The sequence below is a fragment of the Coregonus clupeaformis genome, chromosome 19, assembly GCF_020615455.1.
Source record: "Coregonus clupeaformis isolate EN_2021a chromosome 19, ASM2061545v1, whole genome shotgun sequence".
In the NCBI taxonomy this organism is placed as follows: Eukaryota; Metazoa; Chordata; class Actinopteri; order Salmoniformes; family Salmonidae; genus Coregonus; species Coregonus clupeaformis.
The window spans coordinates 51,846,865-51,866,039 of NC_059210.1; positions in this window are offsets into that span (position 1 = coordinate 51,846,865).

A 19,175-nucleotide genomic window follows, 5' to 3' on the forward strand; every position below is an offset into this window, starting at 1 on the left:
CCGATCCTTAAGAGGTTAACAAGTAACATCAAAAAGGGATCATAGCTTTCACCTGGATTCATCTGGTCAGTCTATGTCATGGAAAGAGCAGGTGTTCTAAATGTTTTGTACACTCAGTGTATACATATGTTTTGTGTGTATTCATTTGAAATGAGTTGTCATGTGGACTACGTTGTGTGTGGATGTTTTATGAATGCTTGTTATTGCATTTGCCAGTCTCATTCGGCCTCCTTCAACTGAGTTGAACTAGTAATACTATCTTTGTCCACAAGGGGGTAGGCCAGAAGCACAGTTGGGAGTGTTTGAAGTCTCTCTCTCCCTTGGATCAATGTTTGTGACTGGGTTTAATAGAATGCTGACATTAATCTGACAGTGTTATTCTAGTCTAGTTTGGTTACTCTGTTACAATGTAGTTATATGTATTTAAAAGAGAGAAAGGGGGAGAGAGAGAAGAACATAGAGAAGGACGGAGAAGGACAGAGACAGCAAGCGAGAGGAACAATGAGTGAGGGAGAGAAAAGGAGAATGAAAAAGAGTGTACAGTGTTCACACAACACAGTCCGGCCTCTGTGTTATTACTGTAGGCCTGCAGATCTTCAACACAACACCCCAGTGACAGGGAGAGCACTTCACTTAATCAAGACTCTGAAAACAGCCCTCTCATTACCATATCACCGTTGCACTTTCAACTGTCCTAATCACTGACCAGCCCTAACTGTCTCAAAGTATACCCTAAATGGACCAGACCTACTGTAACTGTCTGAAAGCATACCTTGAAGGGATTGTGATAAGAAGGGAAACCTTTTGAGGAGCCAGCCAGTCAGTGTCTGAGTGAGATACACTGTTGCTTTGTGATGAATCCATGCATGCAGTGTGCAGGGAGGTACATGTAGGGTGGGGAGCTCTGCTTTTGGACAGGCTCACCTGTGTTGGAGAGATATGGGGGAGTGTGTGTCTGTCTGTCTGTTTGGTTGTGTCAGGGGCCCAATGTACTGCACAGCTTCTTCTTTTTTTGCCGTTCCTAATATCCTGTAGTTACAGTAATCACTCTGTATGTGTGTGTGTGACAGCGAGATGATGAATGTATGTGTTGTTCTGCTTCCCTGCTGCTGATTGCCAACATTTTATCCCCCACCAATCACTTTCAACCAGCCATCTGTGATAGTCTCAGAGTAGGAATGCTAATGTAGGATCGATCAGTTGTTGACTTTTAAATCATAATAAAAAAAGGGGAAGGGGGGGTGTGATGCAGCAGGGCTAGGGGAACAAGCTCCAGCTGAGCACTGTTCCCTTAACGAGGGTGGCAGCCCTCTAATTGACTGCTGTGGAGCAGCAGGGCCAAGCCTAGCCAGCACAAGGAATGCTGGCTAGGGGAACAAGCTGCAGCGGAGCACTGTTTCCTTAATGAGTTTGTGGCAGCCGTCTAATTCACTGCCTAAAGACTTAAAGGTGTGCAGCTCTCACGCTCGGGGAGAGCATTCTGGAGAGCAGCACACATCATGTGAGATATGGCTAGGACCGATATGATTTGCAGCATTTAAGCTTTTGGCTAGTCCTGTCGACTTAATGCATTTGTTTCCTAAGTTTAAAGTCTGACCCTGTAGGGAGCCTGAATTTAATTTGCCTTTTTTAATAAAAGCCTCTTTGTTTGCACCGCGCTCCTGTCTCTTGTGCCTTTCCCTTTGAGTCATTGCCTATGCCCGACCCCCTAGACAGTGTGAAACCCCTTGCACTGTCACAGGGGGACCAGGGGATGTATGTATCAAGCATCTCAGAGTAGGAGTGCTGATTTGGGATCAGTTTAGCCTTTTAAATCCTAATGAGTAAGCCTTTTAAATCATAATGAGTAACATTATATGAATAGTGGGGACCTGATCCTAGATCAGCATTCTGGCTATGAACACGGGCTTTGCTCTGTCAGATCAACTTGACTTGTATCATGATGAATGTAACCTTGGGGTACTGCATTGCAATCTTGACATCTCCTTAAAGGCCTAATTGCCACGGGAAAAGTTTGATCAGTCTGCGTTACTGTACACGTACAGGAGCCAAAAATGATTATCTGATGCAATTACCTTATAAACCAAGCATCTGTTGTAGACATCCAGGCCTATATTAATAGTAGGGGATGTTTAAGTGCATTTCCAGAGGAAGGTTATTTTTCGTTGGATGCTGTCAACTGTATAAACTATATGAAGCACCTCTAATCAATTGCATTTAATATCTTGCTCACTAGGTGTTATGGGATCATATGCATGCACGCAGATATGTGCACACATGCGAATATGCAGACATACACACACACACACACAGCAGGACATCATATAAAGGGCCTCTCCACATTTCAGCGTATGCCTCATCACAGCCCTAGTGATAGATGTAACTCTGGATAATCTCCACCACATCTCAGTGCATACACATTTATATTATAAAGTTATGAAGTCAATATTTACAAGAACATATCAACGAACCCACCTCAACACCACATACTGATATATTCCATAGATTTCACTTTTTAATTGAAATGAGTTGGACAATGCACTTTTAAGTAAAATAAATAAATAAACTACACTGAACAAAAATATAAACGCAACATGTAAAGTGTTGGTCCCATGTTTCATGAGCTGAAATAAAAGATCCCACAATTTTGTCACACAACACAATGCCACAGATGTCTCAAGTTTTGAGGGAGCGTGCAATTGGCATGCTGACTGCAAGAATGTCCACCAGAGCTGTTTCCAGAGAATTGAATGTTCATTTCTCTACCATAAGCCTCCTCCAACGTTGTTTTAGAGAATTTGGCAGTACATCCAACCGGCCTCACAACCGCAGACCACGTGTATGGCGTCATGTGGGCGAGCGGTTTGCTGATGTCAATGTTGTGAACAGAGTGCCCCATGGCGGCGGTGGGGTTATGGTATAGGCAGGCATAAGCTACGGACAATGAACACAATTGCATTTTATTGATGGCACTTTGAATGCACAGAAATACCGTGACGAGATCCTGAGGTCCATTGTGAGGCCGATTTAAAAAGAAAAAGGTATCTGTGACCAACAGATGCATATCTGTACAGTCGTGGTCAAAAGTTTTGAGAATGACACAAGTATTGGTCTTCACAAAGTTCGCTGCTTCAGTGTTATGAGATATTTTTGTCAAATGTTACTATGGCATACTGAAGTATAATTACAAGCATTCCATAAGTGTCAAAGGCTTTTATTGACAATTACATTAAGTTTATGCAAAGAGTCAATATTTGCAGTGTTGACCCTTCTTTTTCAAGACCTCTGCAATCCGCCCTGGCATGCTGTCAATTAACTTCTGGGCCACATCCTGACTGATGGCAGCCCATTCTTGCATAATCAATGCTTGGAGTTTGTCAGAATTTGTGGGTTTTTGTTTGTCCACCCGCCTCTTGAGGATCGACCACAAGTTCTCAATGGGATTAAGGTCTGAGGAGTTTCCTGGCCATGGACCCAAAATGTCTATGTTTTGTTCCCCGAGCCACTTAGTTATCACTTTTGCCTTATGGCAAGGTGCTCCATCATGCTGGAAAAGGCATTGGTTGTCACCAAACTGTTCTTGAATGGTTGGAAGAAGTTGCTCTCGGAGGATGTGTTGGTACCATTCTTTATTCATGACTGTGTTCTTAGGCAAAAACACAACCCCACACATGAATGGTCTCAGGATGCTTTACTGTTGGCATGACACAGGACTGATGGTAGCGCTCACCTTGTCTTCTCCGGACAAGGTGTTTTCCGGATGCCCCAAACAATCGGAAAGGGGATTCAACAGAGAAAATGACTTTACCCCAGTCCTCAGCATTCCAATCCCTGTACCTTTTGCAGAATATCAGTCTGTCCCTGATGTTTTTCCTGGAGAGAAGTGGCTTCTATGCTGCCCTTCTTGACACCAGGCCATCCTCCAAAAGTATTCGCCTCACTGTGCGTGCAGATGCACTCACACCTGCCTGCTGCCATTCCTGAGCAAGCTCTGCACTGGTGATGCCCCGATCCCACAGTTGAATCAACTTTAGGAGACGGTCCTGGCGCTTGCTGGACTTTCTTGGGTGCCCTGACGCCTTCTTCACAACAATTGAACCTCTCTCCTTGAAGTTCTTGATGATCCGATAAATGGTTGATTTAGGTGCAATCTTACTAGCAGCAATATCCTTGCCTGTGAAGCCCTTTTTGTGCAAAGCAATGATGACGGCACGTGTTTCCTTGCAGGTAACCATGGTTAACAGAGGAAGAACAATGATTTCAAGCACCACCCTCCTTTTAAAGCTTCCAGTCTGTTATTCTAACTCAATCAGTATGACAGAGTGATCTCCAGCCTTGTCCTCGTCAACACTCTCACCTGTGTTAACGAGAGAGTCACTGACATGATGTCAGCTGGTCCTTTTGTGGCAGGGCTGAAATGCAGTGGAAATGTTTTTTTGGGATTAAGTTAATTTTCATGGCAAAGAGGGACTTTGCAATTAATTGCAATTCATCTGATCACTCTTCATGACATTCTGGAGTATATGCAAATTGCCATAATCAAAACTGAGGCAGCAGACTTTGTGAAAATTAGTATTTGTGTCATTCTCAAAACTTTTGACCATGACTGTATTCCCAGATTAGGGCCGATACCCATAGATTAGGGCCTAATTTATTTATTTCAATTGACTGATTTCCTCATATGAACTGTAACTCAGTAAAAATTGTTGCATGTTGCCTTTATATTTTTGTTCAGTATATGATAATCTGCGCAAAGTTGAGTGGGTGTAATTTCCAATATCCTGTGTGTGCTTTGGAGAGGTGCAGAGGGCCACAAGGCTCTGTCTGATGCTTTCAGGATGTGCCTGTCGATTTATGAGACCCTGCAGTTATTCCACACATGGGCTGACACACACAGGCTGACACATTCCACACACACACACCACACACACTCTTCACACACACACGGGCTGACACGCAAACATGGGCAGACACACACAAGCTCACACTTACAGTCACCTCAAATTATTGGCACCTTTGATAAAGATGAGGAAAAAATACTATCATATACGGCTGAGGCTGCGGATCTGACTTTTCTGGACCTTTCTTTTTGACAGCTAAAGGTCCTGAAGCTTTTTCACATGTGCGGGATTCTCTTCTTTATGCACAGTCTGCTCTACTCATAGAGAACCTCCCTTGTACATTTCTCACTGTCAATCATGAATGATAATTCTTCAAGTTTTATTAGTGAAACGTCCTTGCAGCATCTGCATACCAACCATTTGATTTCAATCAGTTTCATGTGGATATGCATTTAGGTCTTCAGTTTCGAAGTAGCCTACAGTGACTGAAATTTAGAGCAGATGGTGTTAACAAACTGTAGCATAGCCTACCTGTGTTTAGTTTCACTCAAAGCACATATTTTGTTTAGGGCTGTTGAGTTTTGGCGACATGAGAGAAAAATGTGACCATTTGATCTCAATCATCCTAAAATCCCGTAAGAAATGAGCTATATTGTATGCTAAAAATTTTTGTAAATTATATTATATTATACTAATACAATTACCCAAGGAGTGCATGTTTTGCCCTGGCACTACACAGCTGATTCAAATAATGACCTCATCAAGCTTTAGATTATTTGAATCAGCTGTGTAGTGCTAGGGCAAAAAACTAAACATGCACCCCTTAGGGTCCCCAGGACGAGTTTGGAAACTCTGCCATAAGCGCAGACGAAGGATATCAAGGATCTGGAAAGGTTCTGTATGGAGTAATGGTCTGAGATCCCTCTCAAAGTATTTTCCAACCTTTGTAAGGCTCAGTGCTGTTATCCTCGCAAGGGTAGGGTGCACAAAGTACTGAAAACATATATATTTTTGAGAAAATAAATTATTAGTTGATAACAAAATCTCTTTCTCTGAGTAATTGTATTAGTAAAATAGAATATAATTTTCTCATATTTTTTTTGCATACAATATAGCTTAGTATTTGAATTATTTATTTTATACTGTCTTTTTCATCTTTATCAAGGGTGTGAAGAATTGTGGAGGTGACTGTATGCACACAGGCTGACACACACACACAGACTGCTCCAGATCTGCTGCTGTAGACTCCCTGAGAAACCCACCATGAGCTGTCTCTCCACTGATGGCACTACACAACACCACACTATTGGCACTTTTCCACTGCCGTGGTGTGAATATCACGGTTCCTATTTCATTTTCACTTGCCCATGGCTCCCTTGATTTCTGGAACCAAGCGGGATATCCACCTTCGTTTGATATCTGGTACTGACCTCGAACCAAGTAGGCCAGGCCGGTGGGTGGGGTTACAAATGGCCGTACTCAATGATTGGTTTCACGCAATGATGTCACAGTGTCGCGTAGGTTGTTAATACTCATGCAAGAGTCACTGACTACATTTTTTAAAGAAAAGGTCAATGGAACTACGAACGGTACAGCTACACAAACAAACAACTCTAAAGATAAAAACGAAGAATGGAAGCAACAAATTGGTCAGTTGGAGATGTCCAAGCACTTTTGAGGATCTGGGCAGAATCCAGCATCCAGAGGCAACTGGATTCTTCCACCAGGAATGAAAAGCTTTTCTTCAGAAAGTTATTAGTACGTTAGCTGAGATGGGAATACATCGGTCAATAAAACAGTTCAGGGAAAAATTTAACTCAAACAAGAATATAAAAAGATAAAAGACCACAACAACAAAAGTGGATCCGACTGCAAAACATACCGGTGGTTCGACACCATCGACGCTGTGCTTGGATGCAGACCAGTGATTTCTAGTCGGGGGATGCTGGATTCGACATCACCGACAGTGATATTTGAAGACATGATAACGGCGAGCAGAAATGATCAGCATGATAATACATTGGTAGATAGCTAGCTAGTAATTTAGCTAAAAACAATGTCTTTAATGTAGTGCGTGAGTGTGAACCAGGGTCGATAACTTGTCATATAAACATCCATGGAAGGCCAACACCGTGGACTTAGCTACATGTTTGACGTTAGCCGGAGTAGCCAACTTTACATTATACAAGCAAACATACTTTTCAGAGGACATTCCTGAACCTACGGACTCAGAGGAAGCTGAGTGCTCGAATGGTGAAGCCACAACCTCAGAGCCCTGCACCCCCAGACACCCAGGGTCCATCGATACAATCAATGCTCCTGCAACCCCTAAGCCCTGGACCTCGAGGCGCCAAGGGTCCATTCTCACTTGTTTAGCCCTGATCACAAAATTTAGCTGTCTTCAACAGGGGTGGGTAATTTCATCCAGAGAGAGCTTTTGTCATGGCAGGGTTATGTTCCTAAACATTATTCAACGAGACAGTGTGGATCTAGGAATTTATATATAAAACTGTCACACTGATTCCATTAATCATATTCTGACCCAAGACCTTTATTATTTGCATCATTGGTGTATTTGGTTGGCAGATCTGGTTGGCCCTATACTGGCCTTTGCTGGATAAGATTTAATACATTTGATGAGACAATTCATGGTTGGAGAAAAAACTGCACTCATACTGGCTGCCCTCAGGTTTGCTATGGAGTCTGTATCTTATCATTCCTGTATATCTCATTACTTCTGCCTATATATTTTCCCAGAGAAGAGAAAACGGCAAGCACAACCAACGAATACCTGAATTTCATGAGGGAGACCGAGGCCTCATACCTGAAGACACTGGAAGCCCAGCGTCAGCAGCAGGATTAGCACTTCAATCAGCTGTGTGAAGATGAGGCAGCAGACAGGGTAGCCAGGGCGGCTGAGATGGCCCAGACCGCCTCGTTAAACAACAGCCATAGCTGTATTTGGACAGTTTGTCCAGGCCATAAAATGATGTCAGACACCAGCAGCAGACATGTCACTAGACTAAACTGGCTGAAGTTCTTATGTAAAATACTACATTTGCACTACACCAAAAGCATTGTGAATGTGGCTTTCAATTTATGGTCATTGAATTTAGCCTACTGTTAAACAATGAAAATAATGTACATTTTGCAGATTTTGGAGCAATAAACTTCTTAAACATGGTTACTTGTGTTGAGATGTAGGAAATAAAGATTAGGCATACTATGATTTTGACACTTTTTTATTAAACATAACAATGTTCAGCTAAATTACTCTTACAGTATTGAATGAGGACAGCTAGCTATTAGACTTGCAATAATGTGCAGTCCTGCAATATTACTCTTGCAGTATGATGTAACATTAGGCCTAGCTATGTACAATGTATATCTATCCTAAAGACAGATACACATTATGAAATAGCTATCTAGCTAAATAGATACATTGTACTATCAAACACAGCATACTGCAAGAGTAATAGCATATTGCAGGACTGCACGTTATTGCAAGCAACAGTAATAGCTTCTAATGATCATGGATTACAAAAAGAAAGCCAGTCACGTCGCGGACACCAACACCGCCCTACCGGATGAGCTAAACACCTTTTTCTCCCTCTTCGAGCATAACGACTCTGAGCTGCCGAGGATAGCCCCTGAGGACAACGAGGGCTACGTGCTTATGGTCTCCATGGAGGACTATGTACAGTGCCTTCAGAAAGTATTCAAACGCCTTGACTTTTTCCACATTTTGTTGCGTTACAGCCTGAATTTAAAGTCAAAGTGGAATAATGTTTTTTCGAGATTTTTACAAATGATTTAATAATGAAAAGCTGAAATGTCTTGAGTCAGTAAGTATTCAACCCCTTTGTTATGGCAAGTCTAAATAAGTTCAGGAGTAAAAATGTGCTTAACAATTCACATGATTTTTGAATGATTATCTCATCTCTGTACCCCACACATACAATTATGTGTTAGGTCCTTCAGTCGAGCAGTGAATTTCAAACACAGATTTAACCACAAAGACCAGGGAGGTTTTCCAATGCCTGGCAATGAAGGTCACCTATTGGTAGATGGGTAAATATATAAAAAAGCAGACATTGAATATCCCTTTGAGCATGGTGAAGTTATTAATTACACTTTGGATGGTGTATCAATACACCCAGTCACTGCAAAGATACAGGCATCCTTCCTAACTCTGTTGCCGGAGAGGAAGGAAACCGCTCAGGGATTTCACCATGAGGCCAATGGTGACTTTAAAACAGTTACAGAGTTTAATGGCTGTGATAGGAGAAAACTGAGGATGGATCAACAACATTGTAGTTACTCCACAATATTAACCTAATTGACAGAGTGAAAAGAAGGAAGCCTGTACAGAATATAAATATTCCAAAACATGCATTCTGTTCACAACAAGGCACTAAAGTAATACACTTTTCGTCCTGAATACAAAGTCTTATGTTTGGGGAAAATCCAATACATTACTGAGTACCACTCTCCGTATTTTCAAGCATAGTGGTGGCTGCATCATGTTATGGGTATGCTTGTAATCGTTAAGGACTGGGGAGTTTTTCAGGATAAGAAATAAATGGAATGGAGCTAAGCACAGGCAAAATCCTAGAGTAAAACCTGGTTCAGTCTGGCAATCTATGGCAAGACTTTAAATTGGTTGTCTAGCAATGACCAACAAACAATTTGACAGAGCTTGAAGAATTTTGAAAATAATAATGGGCAAATATTGTACAATCCAGGTGTGCAAAGCTCTTAGAGACCTACCCAGAAGACTCACAGCTGTAATCGCTGCCAAAGGTGATTCTAACATGTATTTACTCAGGGGTGTGAATACTTATGTAAATTAGATATTTATGTGTTTCATTTTCACAAAATGTGATACAATTTCTAAAAACATGTTTTCACTTTGTCATTATGGGGTATTGTGTGTAGATGGGTGAGAAAAAACGAAAAAAAAAAAAAAAATTTACTCAAGCTGTGAAACAACAAAATGTGGAATAAGTCAAGTGGTATGAATCATTTCTGAAGGCATTGTAAGTCATTGAAGCGTGTTAACCCTCGCACGGCTGCCGGCTCAGACGGTATCCCTGACCGCGCCCTCAGAGCATGTGCAGACCAGCTAGCTGTTGTGTTAATCTCTCTAGCTCAGGCTGTTATCCCCACCTGCTTCAAGATGTCCACTATCATCCCCGTGCCCAAGAAAGAGAAAGTAACTGAACAGAATGACTACCGACCCGTAGTACTCACTTCCGTCATCATGAAGTGCTTCAAGAGGCTAGTCAAAGACCACATCACCTCCTCCCTCTCGGCACTTTCCAATTCGCCTATCTCCCTGACAGATCCACGGACTACGCAATCACCATTGCACTGCCCTCACCCACCTGATCAACGGAATGCATATGTGAGGATGCTGTTCATTGACTACAGCTCGGCCTTCAATACCATAGTGCTCATAAGCTCATCACAAAGTTCACGACCCTGGGACTGAACTCCTCCCAATGCAACTGGGTTCTGGCGTTACTGATGGGCTACGCCCAGGTGGTGTAGGTAGGCAACATTACCTCCTCCACACTAGGGCTGGGTGATTTATCAAATTAAATTGATTAATTCTAATGTATGTTTTTGCTCAATATTCCTGTATCGCAGAATACATTTATGTCCGCTTGTTCTCATTATATATTTCTGGTCTCGTCTCGTTCACTCCTTCTGTGCTGTGCACCTTCCCATTTATACCAGAAATCTGTATGTAATGACGAGATGCTCATGTCTCCGCCCTAACAATGGGAGTTGTTGTCCCAAAGGCGGGAAGGCAGGCGACAAGCTTAAGTTCAAAATAAGCGCATAGAAACGCATTGGGCTTATTTTGGACAGATTTTGGCGAGAGTGAAACCTCTTACTTCGCCTCTTTCTCCCAAGCCCCTCCCCCTACCACTCACAACAACAAAGATGAGAGATCACTTCTTCCTCTCCCAACAAACGGTTTCAGCTCGCTATTTGCATTTGAGGTTTGGTCCAACATAATCGGTCATATGGACACCGAAACACATATTTTACTGAAATTGAGGAGAAGTTAACATTTCGAACCATACCCTATTTATGCTTCAACTCCTCAAATTTCGAGCAGAGCAGACACTACTAAAACGGATGTACCAATGAACATTCATTCTAGGAAATAAATGCTCAATTTGTCGCACGCACATTACGGTACCACGTATCACTAGCAGCATTTTTGTCAAATAAAGATAGCTATACTAGCTGTTTAGGCTGTCTTTTATAAATGTGGGATAAGCATAAAACAATTATACAAGGAATTGGCAACTCATTCTCATTCTGATAAATAAGGTAGGCCACTTGATTTCAACATGTGAACAAAGTGGACAGGCTAGCATGCTGTTCAAACAGTTGGAGACGGACAGAAGGTTGTGTTTATAACAATTCAGCAGTTTTGCCTTGTTAGCTGAATTCAAAGCTTGTGAAATTATACCTAGGTCCAAGTTGGCTAAACTTGAAATATAAATATTAGCAGGCTACTCACTAGCACGTGGGCTTGTGTTTGAGAGATTTTTTATGAGTCCGGTGTTCATTTTCTATAATGCCTGCTACATTATTAGTGAATGTGCATTATGCATGGTTCTGGTTAAATTAGTTACAAAAAGGGCATTTTTATAGACAGACCTGAAAGCCAGATCAGTGATTATTGCAAAAAAAAAGCAGGTACAACTATTGAAAAAAAAAAATTAGTGGGTCATATGGTTGTGGAAGGCATATACAGTGGGGAAAAAAAGTATTTAGTCAGCCACCAATTGTGCAAGTTCTCCCACTTAAAAGATGAGAGAGGCCTGTAATTTTCATCATAGGTACACGTCAACTATGACAGACAAAATGAGGAAAGAAAATCCAGAAAATCACATTGTAGGATTTTTTATGGATTTATTTGCAAATTATGGTGGAAAATAAGTATTTGGTCAATAACAAAAGTTTCTCAATACTTTGTTATATACCCTTTGTTGGCAATGACACAGGTCAAACGTTTTCTGTAAGTCTTCACAAGGTTTTCACACACTGTTGCTGGTATTTTGGCCCATTCCTCCATGCAGATCTCCTCTAGAGCAGTGATGTGTTGGGGCTGTCGCTGGGCAACACAGACTTTCAACTCCCTCCAAAGATTTTCTATGGGGTTGAGATCTGGAGACTGGCTAGGCCACTCCAGGACCTTGAAATGCTTCTTACGAAGCCACTCCTTCGTTGCCCGGGCGGTGTGTTTGGGATCATTGTCATGCTGAAAGACCCAGCCACGTTTCATCTTCAATGCCCTTGCTGATGGAAGGAGGTTTTCACTCAAAATCTCACGATACATGGCCCCATTCATTCTTTCCTTTACACGGATCAGTCGTCCTGGTCCCTTTGCAGAAAAACAGCCCCAAAGCATGATGTTTCCACCCCCATGGTTCACAGTAGGAATGGTGTTCTTTGGATGCAACTCAGCATTCTTTGTCCTCCAAACATGACGAGTTGAGTTTTTACCAAACAGTTCTATTTTGGTTTCATCTGACCATATGACATTCTCCCAATCCTCTTCTGGATCATCCAAATGCACTCTAGCAAACTTCAGACGGGCCTGAACATGTACTGCCTTAAGCAGGGGGACACGTCTGGCACTGCAGGATTTGAGTCCCTGGCGGCGTAGTGTGTTACTGATGGTAGGCTTTGTTACTTTGGTCCCAGCTCTCTGCAGGTCATTCACTAGGTCCCCCCGTGTGGTTCTGGGATTTTTGCTAACCGTTCTTGTGATCATTTTGACCACACGGGGTGAGATCTTGCGTGGAGCCCCAGATCGAGGGAGATTATCAGTGGTCTTGTATGTCTTCCATTTCCTATTAATTGCTCCCACAGTTGATTTCTTCAAACCAAGCTGCTTACCTATTGCAGATTCAGTCTTCCCAGCCTGGTGCAGGTCTACAATTTTGTTTCAGGTGTCCTTTGACAGCTCTTTGGACTTGGCCATAGTGGAGTTTGTAGTGTGACTGTTTGAGGTTGTGGACAGGTGTCTTTTATACTGATAACAAGTTCAAACAGGTGCCATTAATACAGGTAACGAGTGGAGGACAGAGGAGCCTCTTAAAGAAGAAGTTACAGGTCTGTGAGAGCCAGAAATCTTGCTTGTTTGTAGGTGACCAAATACTTATTTTCCACCATAATTTGCAAATAAATTCATTAAAAAGCCTACAATGTGATTTTCTGGATTTTTTTTCTCATTTTGTCTGTCATAGTTGACGTGTACCTATGATGAAAATTACAGGCCTCTCTCATCTTTTTAAGTGGGAGAACTTGCACAATTGGTGGCTGACTAAATAATTTTTTTCCCCACTGTATTCAGCCTAGGTAAAATCTCACAAGCTCTGAATTCATTCGATTATTGCTGACTGTTTTAAATGCAGTGTATTTTACCTTTAATTGTACAACAAAGCTTATTTAGAGAAAACATATATATTGAGATATATATTGTGAATAACCCATAGATAAAAAAATAAAATAGAGATATGAGTTTTAGGCCATATCGCCCAGCCCTACTCCACACTGATCATCAACACGGGGGCCCCACAAGGGTGCGTCCTCAGTCCCCTCCTGTACTCCCTGTATACGCACGGCTGCGTGGCCTCACACAGTTCCAACTCCATCATCAAGTTTGCTGACGACACAACAATAGTAGGCCTGATTACTAACAACGACAAGACGGCCTACAGAGAGGAGGTAGGCACTCTGACGGTGTGGTGCAAGATAAACAGCCTCCCACTCAACATCAGCACAACAAAGAGCTGATTGTGGACTATGGAGGAACCAGGTTGGGCACCCCACCATCCTCATCAACGTGGCCACTGTGGAGATGGTGAAAAACGTCAAGTTCCTCAGCGTACACATCTCCCAATGAGCTGAAATGTGACCCACCATCTGGATTCGGTCCTATGTAGCAAAAATTTAAATGGTGTTTTTTACATTGGATAAAAGTAGATACTCAGAGCTAGAAATTTGTATATCATACACTGCAGTTGAGGAAAAATAGGAAAGTAATTCTGCTTTGAAAGTTGATAAACTAGATAAAATGTCCCTTGAATGTTTTGGTACACCTACTGGAGAGCTCTTATTTGTCTACACCCATTCAGCATCGTTCCCACCCTCTTAAGCCTTAGCCCCACCCATCTCTTTAAGGATTCACATGTGAGGCCATGTGCTAAACAGAGTGAGTAGTTTAGTAAACAACCAAAGATTTCAAGACTAAATGTGGTAAAAGTAGTAGACTACAATAAGCCTCCTGAGTGGCGCAGTGGTCTAAGGCACTGCATCGCAGTGCTAGCTGTGCCACTAGAGATCCTGGTTCGAATCCAGGCTCTGATGTAGCCGGCCGTGACCGGGAGACCCATGGGGCGGCGCATAATTGGCCCTGCGTCGTCCAGGGTAGGGGAGGGAATGACCGGCAGGGATGTAGCTCAGTTGGTAGAGCATGGCGTTTGCAACGCCAGGGTTGTGGGTTCAATTCCCACAGGGGGCCAGTATGAAAAATTAAATAATGTATGCACTCACTAACTGTAAGTCGCTCTGGATAAGAGCGTCTGCTAAATGACTAAAATGGAAAAACTCCAGGTAAAAATATACTTTATCTAGTTCTTGGTCTACAGTGAGGGAAAAAAGTATTTGATCCCCTGCTGATTTTGTACGTTTGCCCAATGACAAAGAAATGATCAGTCTATAATTTTAATGGTAGATTTATTTGAACAGTGAGAGACAGAATAACAACAAAAAAATCCAGAAAACGCATGTCAAAAATGTTATAAATTGATTTGCATTTTAACGAGGGAAATAAGTATTTGGACCCCCTCTCTATCAGAAAGATTTCTGGCTCCCAGGTGTCTTTTATACAGGTAACGAGCTGAGATTAGGCGCACACTCTTAAAGGGAGTGCTCCTAATCTCAGCTTGTTACCTGTATAAAAGACACCTGTCCACAGAAGCAATCAATCAATCAGATTCCAAACTCTCCACGATGGCCAAGACCAAAGAGCTCTCCAAGGATGTCAGGGACAAGATTGTAGACCTACACAAGGCTGGAATGGGCTACAAGACCATTGCCAAGCAGCTTGGTGAGAAGGTGACAACAGTTGGTGCGATTATTCGCAAATGGAAGAAACACAAAATAACTGTCAATCTCCCTCGGCCTGGGGCTCCATGCAAGATCTCACCTCGTGGAGTTGCAATGATCATGAGAACGGTGAGGAATCAGCCCAGAACTACACGGGAGGATCTTGTCAATGATCTCAAGGCAGCTGGGACCATAGTCACCAAGAAAACAATTGGCAACACACTACGCCGTGAAGGACTGAAATCCTGCAGCGCCCGCAAGGTCCCCCTGCTCAAGAAAGCACATATACATGCCCGTCTGAAGTTTGCCAATAAACATCTGAATGATTCAGAGGAGAACTGGGTGAAAGTGTTGTGGTCAGATGAGACCAAAATGGAGCTCTTTGGCATCAACTCAACTCGCCGTGTTTGGAGGAGGAGGAATGCTGCCTATGGCCCCAAGAACACCATCCCCACCGTCAAACATGGAGGTGGAAACATTATGCTTTGGGGGTGTTTTTCTGTTAAGGGGACAGGACAACTTCACCGCATCAAAGGATGGGTACGATGGACGGGGCCATGTACCGTCAAATCTTGGGTGAGAACCTCCTTCCCTCAGCCAGGGCATTGAAAATGGGTCGTGGATGGGTATTCCAGCATGACAATGACCCAAAACACACGGCCAAGGCAACAAAGGAGTGGCTCAAGAAGAAGCACATTAAGGTCCTGGAGTGGCCTAGCCAGTCTCCAGACCTTAATCCCATAGAAAATCTGTGGAGGGAGCTGAAGGTTGCCAAACATCAGCCTCGAAACCTTAATGACTTGGAGAAGATCTGCAAAGAGGAGTGGGACAAAATCCCTCCTGAGATGTGTGCAAACCTGGTGGCCAACTACAAGAAACGTCTGACCTCTGTGATTGCCAACAAGGGTTTTGCCACCAAGTAATAAGTCATGTTTTGCAGAGGGGTCAAATACTTATTTCCCTCATTAAAATGCAAATCAATTTATAACATTTTTGACATGCGTTTTTCTGGATTTTTTTGTTGTTATTCTGTCTCTCACTGTTCAAATAAACCTAACATTAAAATTATAGACTGATCATTTCTTTGTCAGTGGGCAAACGTACAAAATCAGCAGGGGATTAAATACTTTTTTCCCTCACTGTATATTCTAATCTAACTTTGGTGCAGGTCATGTTGTTCTTCACATTACCGTCTCTGGTAAACACACACTATATCGAAAAATAAATATGATACAGAAGGTGTAAACGGTACAGGTAAATGGTTACTTGCATATTTGCATAGTACCGATATCAAAAACAGAAAGTGTCCAGATACCAATATTTTATAAATATTTTATAATTATTACATGACGCTTACCCAGATACACTTGTCTAAATTGATGGGTCATGTGAAATAAATGCTATAACCACCCCCAAGCCAAATCTAGCTAATTGGATGGGGTCACATTGTCTAGAAATACAATAGATGGCCGTAATCACCCCCAGACAAACCTGGCTAACTTAATGGGTCATGTTATCATCTGGCGAAGTGGAGTCTTTTGTTTAGACGTAGCTAGCTAGCTAAATGATCCCAACTCATACTACTACCACCAATACAAACTGATTGTCATAGCTGTAGTATGAACCTGCAGGTAGCAAAAGCTAACCAACTAGGTCCAATATTAGCTAGCTAACGTTAGACTATATCTAGCAATACAAATGGATTTCTGATTAGAATAATATTACTACACAGATTGTACACGTAACATTAGCTAGCGAGCCATCAAGCTAACGTTCGCTAGCTAGCTAACAGTATGCTTTAACTTGCAATTAAAACGACTTCATGACAAAATTAGAAACATATAATATCTGAAAAGGTAGCTAGACTCTTACCCATATACATGGCTTCATGGCACACTGGAACCATTTTACTCCGTTTTGTTTGTAGCTACATCTTGTTTGGCCAGCGTTGTTTCAAGTCACTCGGGTTCATGCTGACTGTGGTGTGTGCAAAAAGTAGCCCATCACAACTTTTTCCAACTGATCTATCGGTAGCACCTGCTAAATTCAGGGCATCAATGAGATAAGAATTCAGATTGAGAAAAGTAGCAAAACTTTTGTAGTGATGGCTAACGTTATATCTTTCAAAAAAGCCACGGTAGAAAGGATTATCAACACATACTGACCAGTCGAAGTATACCAAACCTTTTTTGATATACTAAGAGGACCGTTATTAGCATGTTTTAACCACTCCTATGTAAATGGTAGATTATCTGACACTCAAGAAGAAGGTCTGATCTCATTATTACTGAAACAGGATACAAGTGGAAAATATAAAGATCCAGTCCATTAAAAAAATTGGAGGCCCCTTACACTTCAGTGTTGTGATGCAAAAATTCTAGCAAAATGTATAGCGCATATAATTAAAAAGGTATTGTCGGATATTATTCATTCTAATCAGACAGGTTTTTTACATGGAAGATACATTGGAGATAATATAAGGCAAGTATTGGAAACAATAGTTCATTATGGAAAATCGGAGAAACCAGGCCTGCTATTCATAGCAGTCTTCGAAAAGGCATTTGATAAAGTACGACTGGGGTTTATATATACATGCCGGGAGCATTTCAATTTAGGTGAATCTCTTATAAAATGGGTCAAAATCATGTATAATAACCCTAGGTGTAAAATAGTAAATAACGGCTATTTCTCAGAAAGTTTTAAACTGTCAAGAGGAGTGAAACAAGGTTGTCCACTACTGGCATATCTATTTATTGTGGCCATCGAGATGTTAGCTATTAAAATCAGATCCAACAATAATATCAGGGGATTAGAAATCCAGGGCTTAAAAACAAAGGTGTCATTGTACGCTGATGATTCATGTTTTCTTTTAAATCCAAAACTAGAATCACTCCACAGCCTCATAGAGGATCTAGATACATTTTCTAACCTCTCTGGATTACAACCAAATTATGACAAATGTACTATATTACGTATTGGATCAATAAAAAATAAAAAATGTACATTGCCATGTAGTTTACCAATAAAATGGTCTGATGGTGATGTGGATATACTGATGGTGATGTGGAATACATATCCCAAAGGAAATAAATGATCTCACTTCAATAAATTATAATAGAAAGTTAGCAAAAATAGATAAGATCTTGCTACCATGGAAAGGTGGGTGCCTGTCAATTTGTGGAAAAATCACCCTGATTAACTCTTTAGTATTATCCCAGTTTACCTATTTGCTTATGGTCTTGCCTACGCCTAGCAAACAGTTTTTTTAATTATATGAGAAAAAAATATTCCATTTTATTTGGAACGGCAAGCCAGACAAAATTAAACGGGCTTATTTATATAATGAATATGAATTCGGAGGACAGAAATTATTAAATATTAAAGCATTAGACCTATCACTAAAAGCTTCAGTCATACACAAGTTATACTTAAATCCGAACTGGTTCTCTAGCAAATTAGTATGATTGTCTCACCCAATGTTCAAGAATGGCCTTTTTCCCTTTATTCAGATTACAACCACTCACTTTCAGTTATTTGAAAAGGAAATCATCTCCCAGATATCACTATTTCTAAAACAAGCCATAGAAAGTTGGTTGCAATTTCAATTTAATCCTCCAGAAACGACAGAACAAATAATGCAACAAATATTGTGGTTAAACTCAAATATACTAATTGACAAAAAAAAAAAAAAAGTTTGACAAAATGTTTTAAAAAGGTATAATCTTTGTAAATGATATCATCGGTAGGACTGTTGGAGTTATGTCGCACATGCAGCTAACAAAAACATATGGAAATGTCTGCTCTACCCAAAATTACAACCAAATAATTGCAGCCTTACCGCAAAAATGGAAGAGGAAAGTGGAAGGAGGAGAAAGTAAGGAACTTGTCTGTCGGCCTTGCATTAAAGAACATCATTGGTTAAGGAAAACTGTGATAAATAAAAAAGTATATCAGTTTAATTTAAGGACCAAAGGATTGACAGCCGTCCCATATAGATTGCAAAATAGTTGGGAAGAGATTTTTGACGTACCGATCCTATGGCATAGTGTTTATGAACTGATACGCAAAACGACACCGGATTCAAAACTTAGAATCTTTCAATTTAAATTATTATATAAAAATCTTGCTTCCAATATAATGTTATTTATATGGGGGATACAATCTTCCCAGCTCTGCAGATTTTGCTGCGAAGAG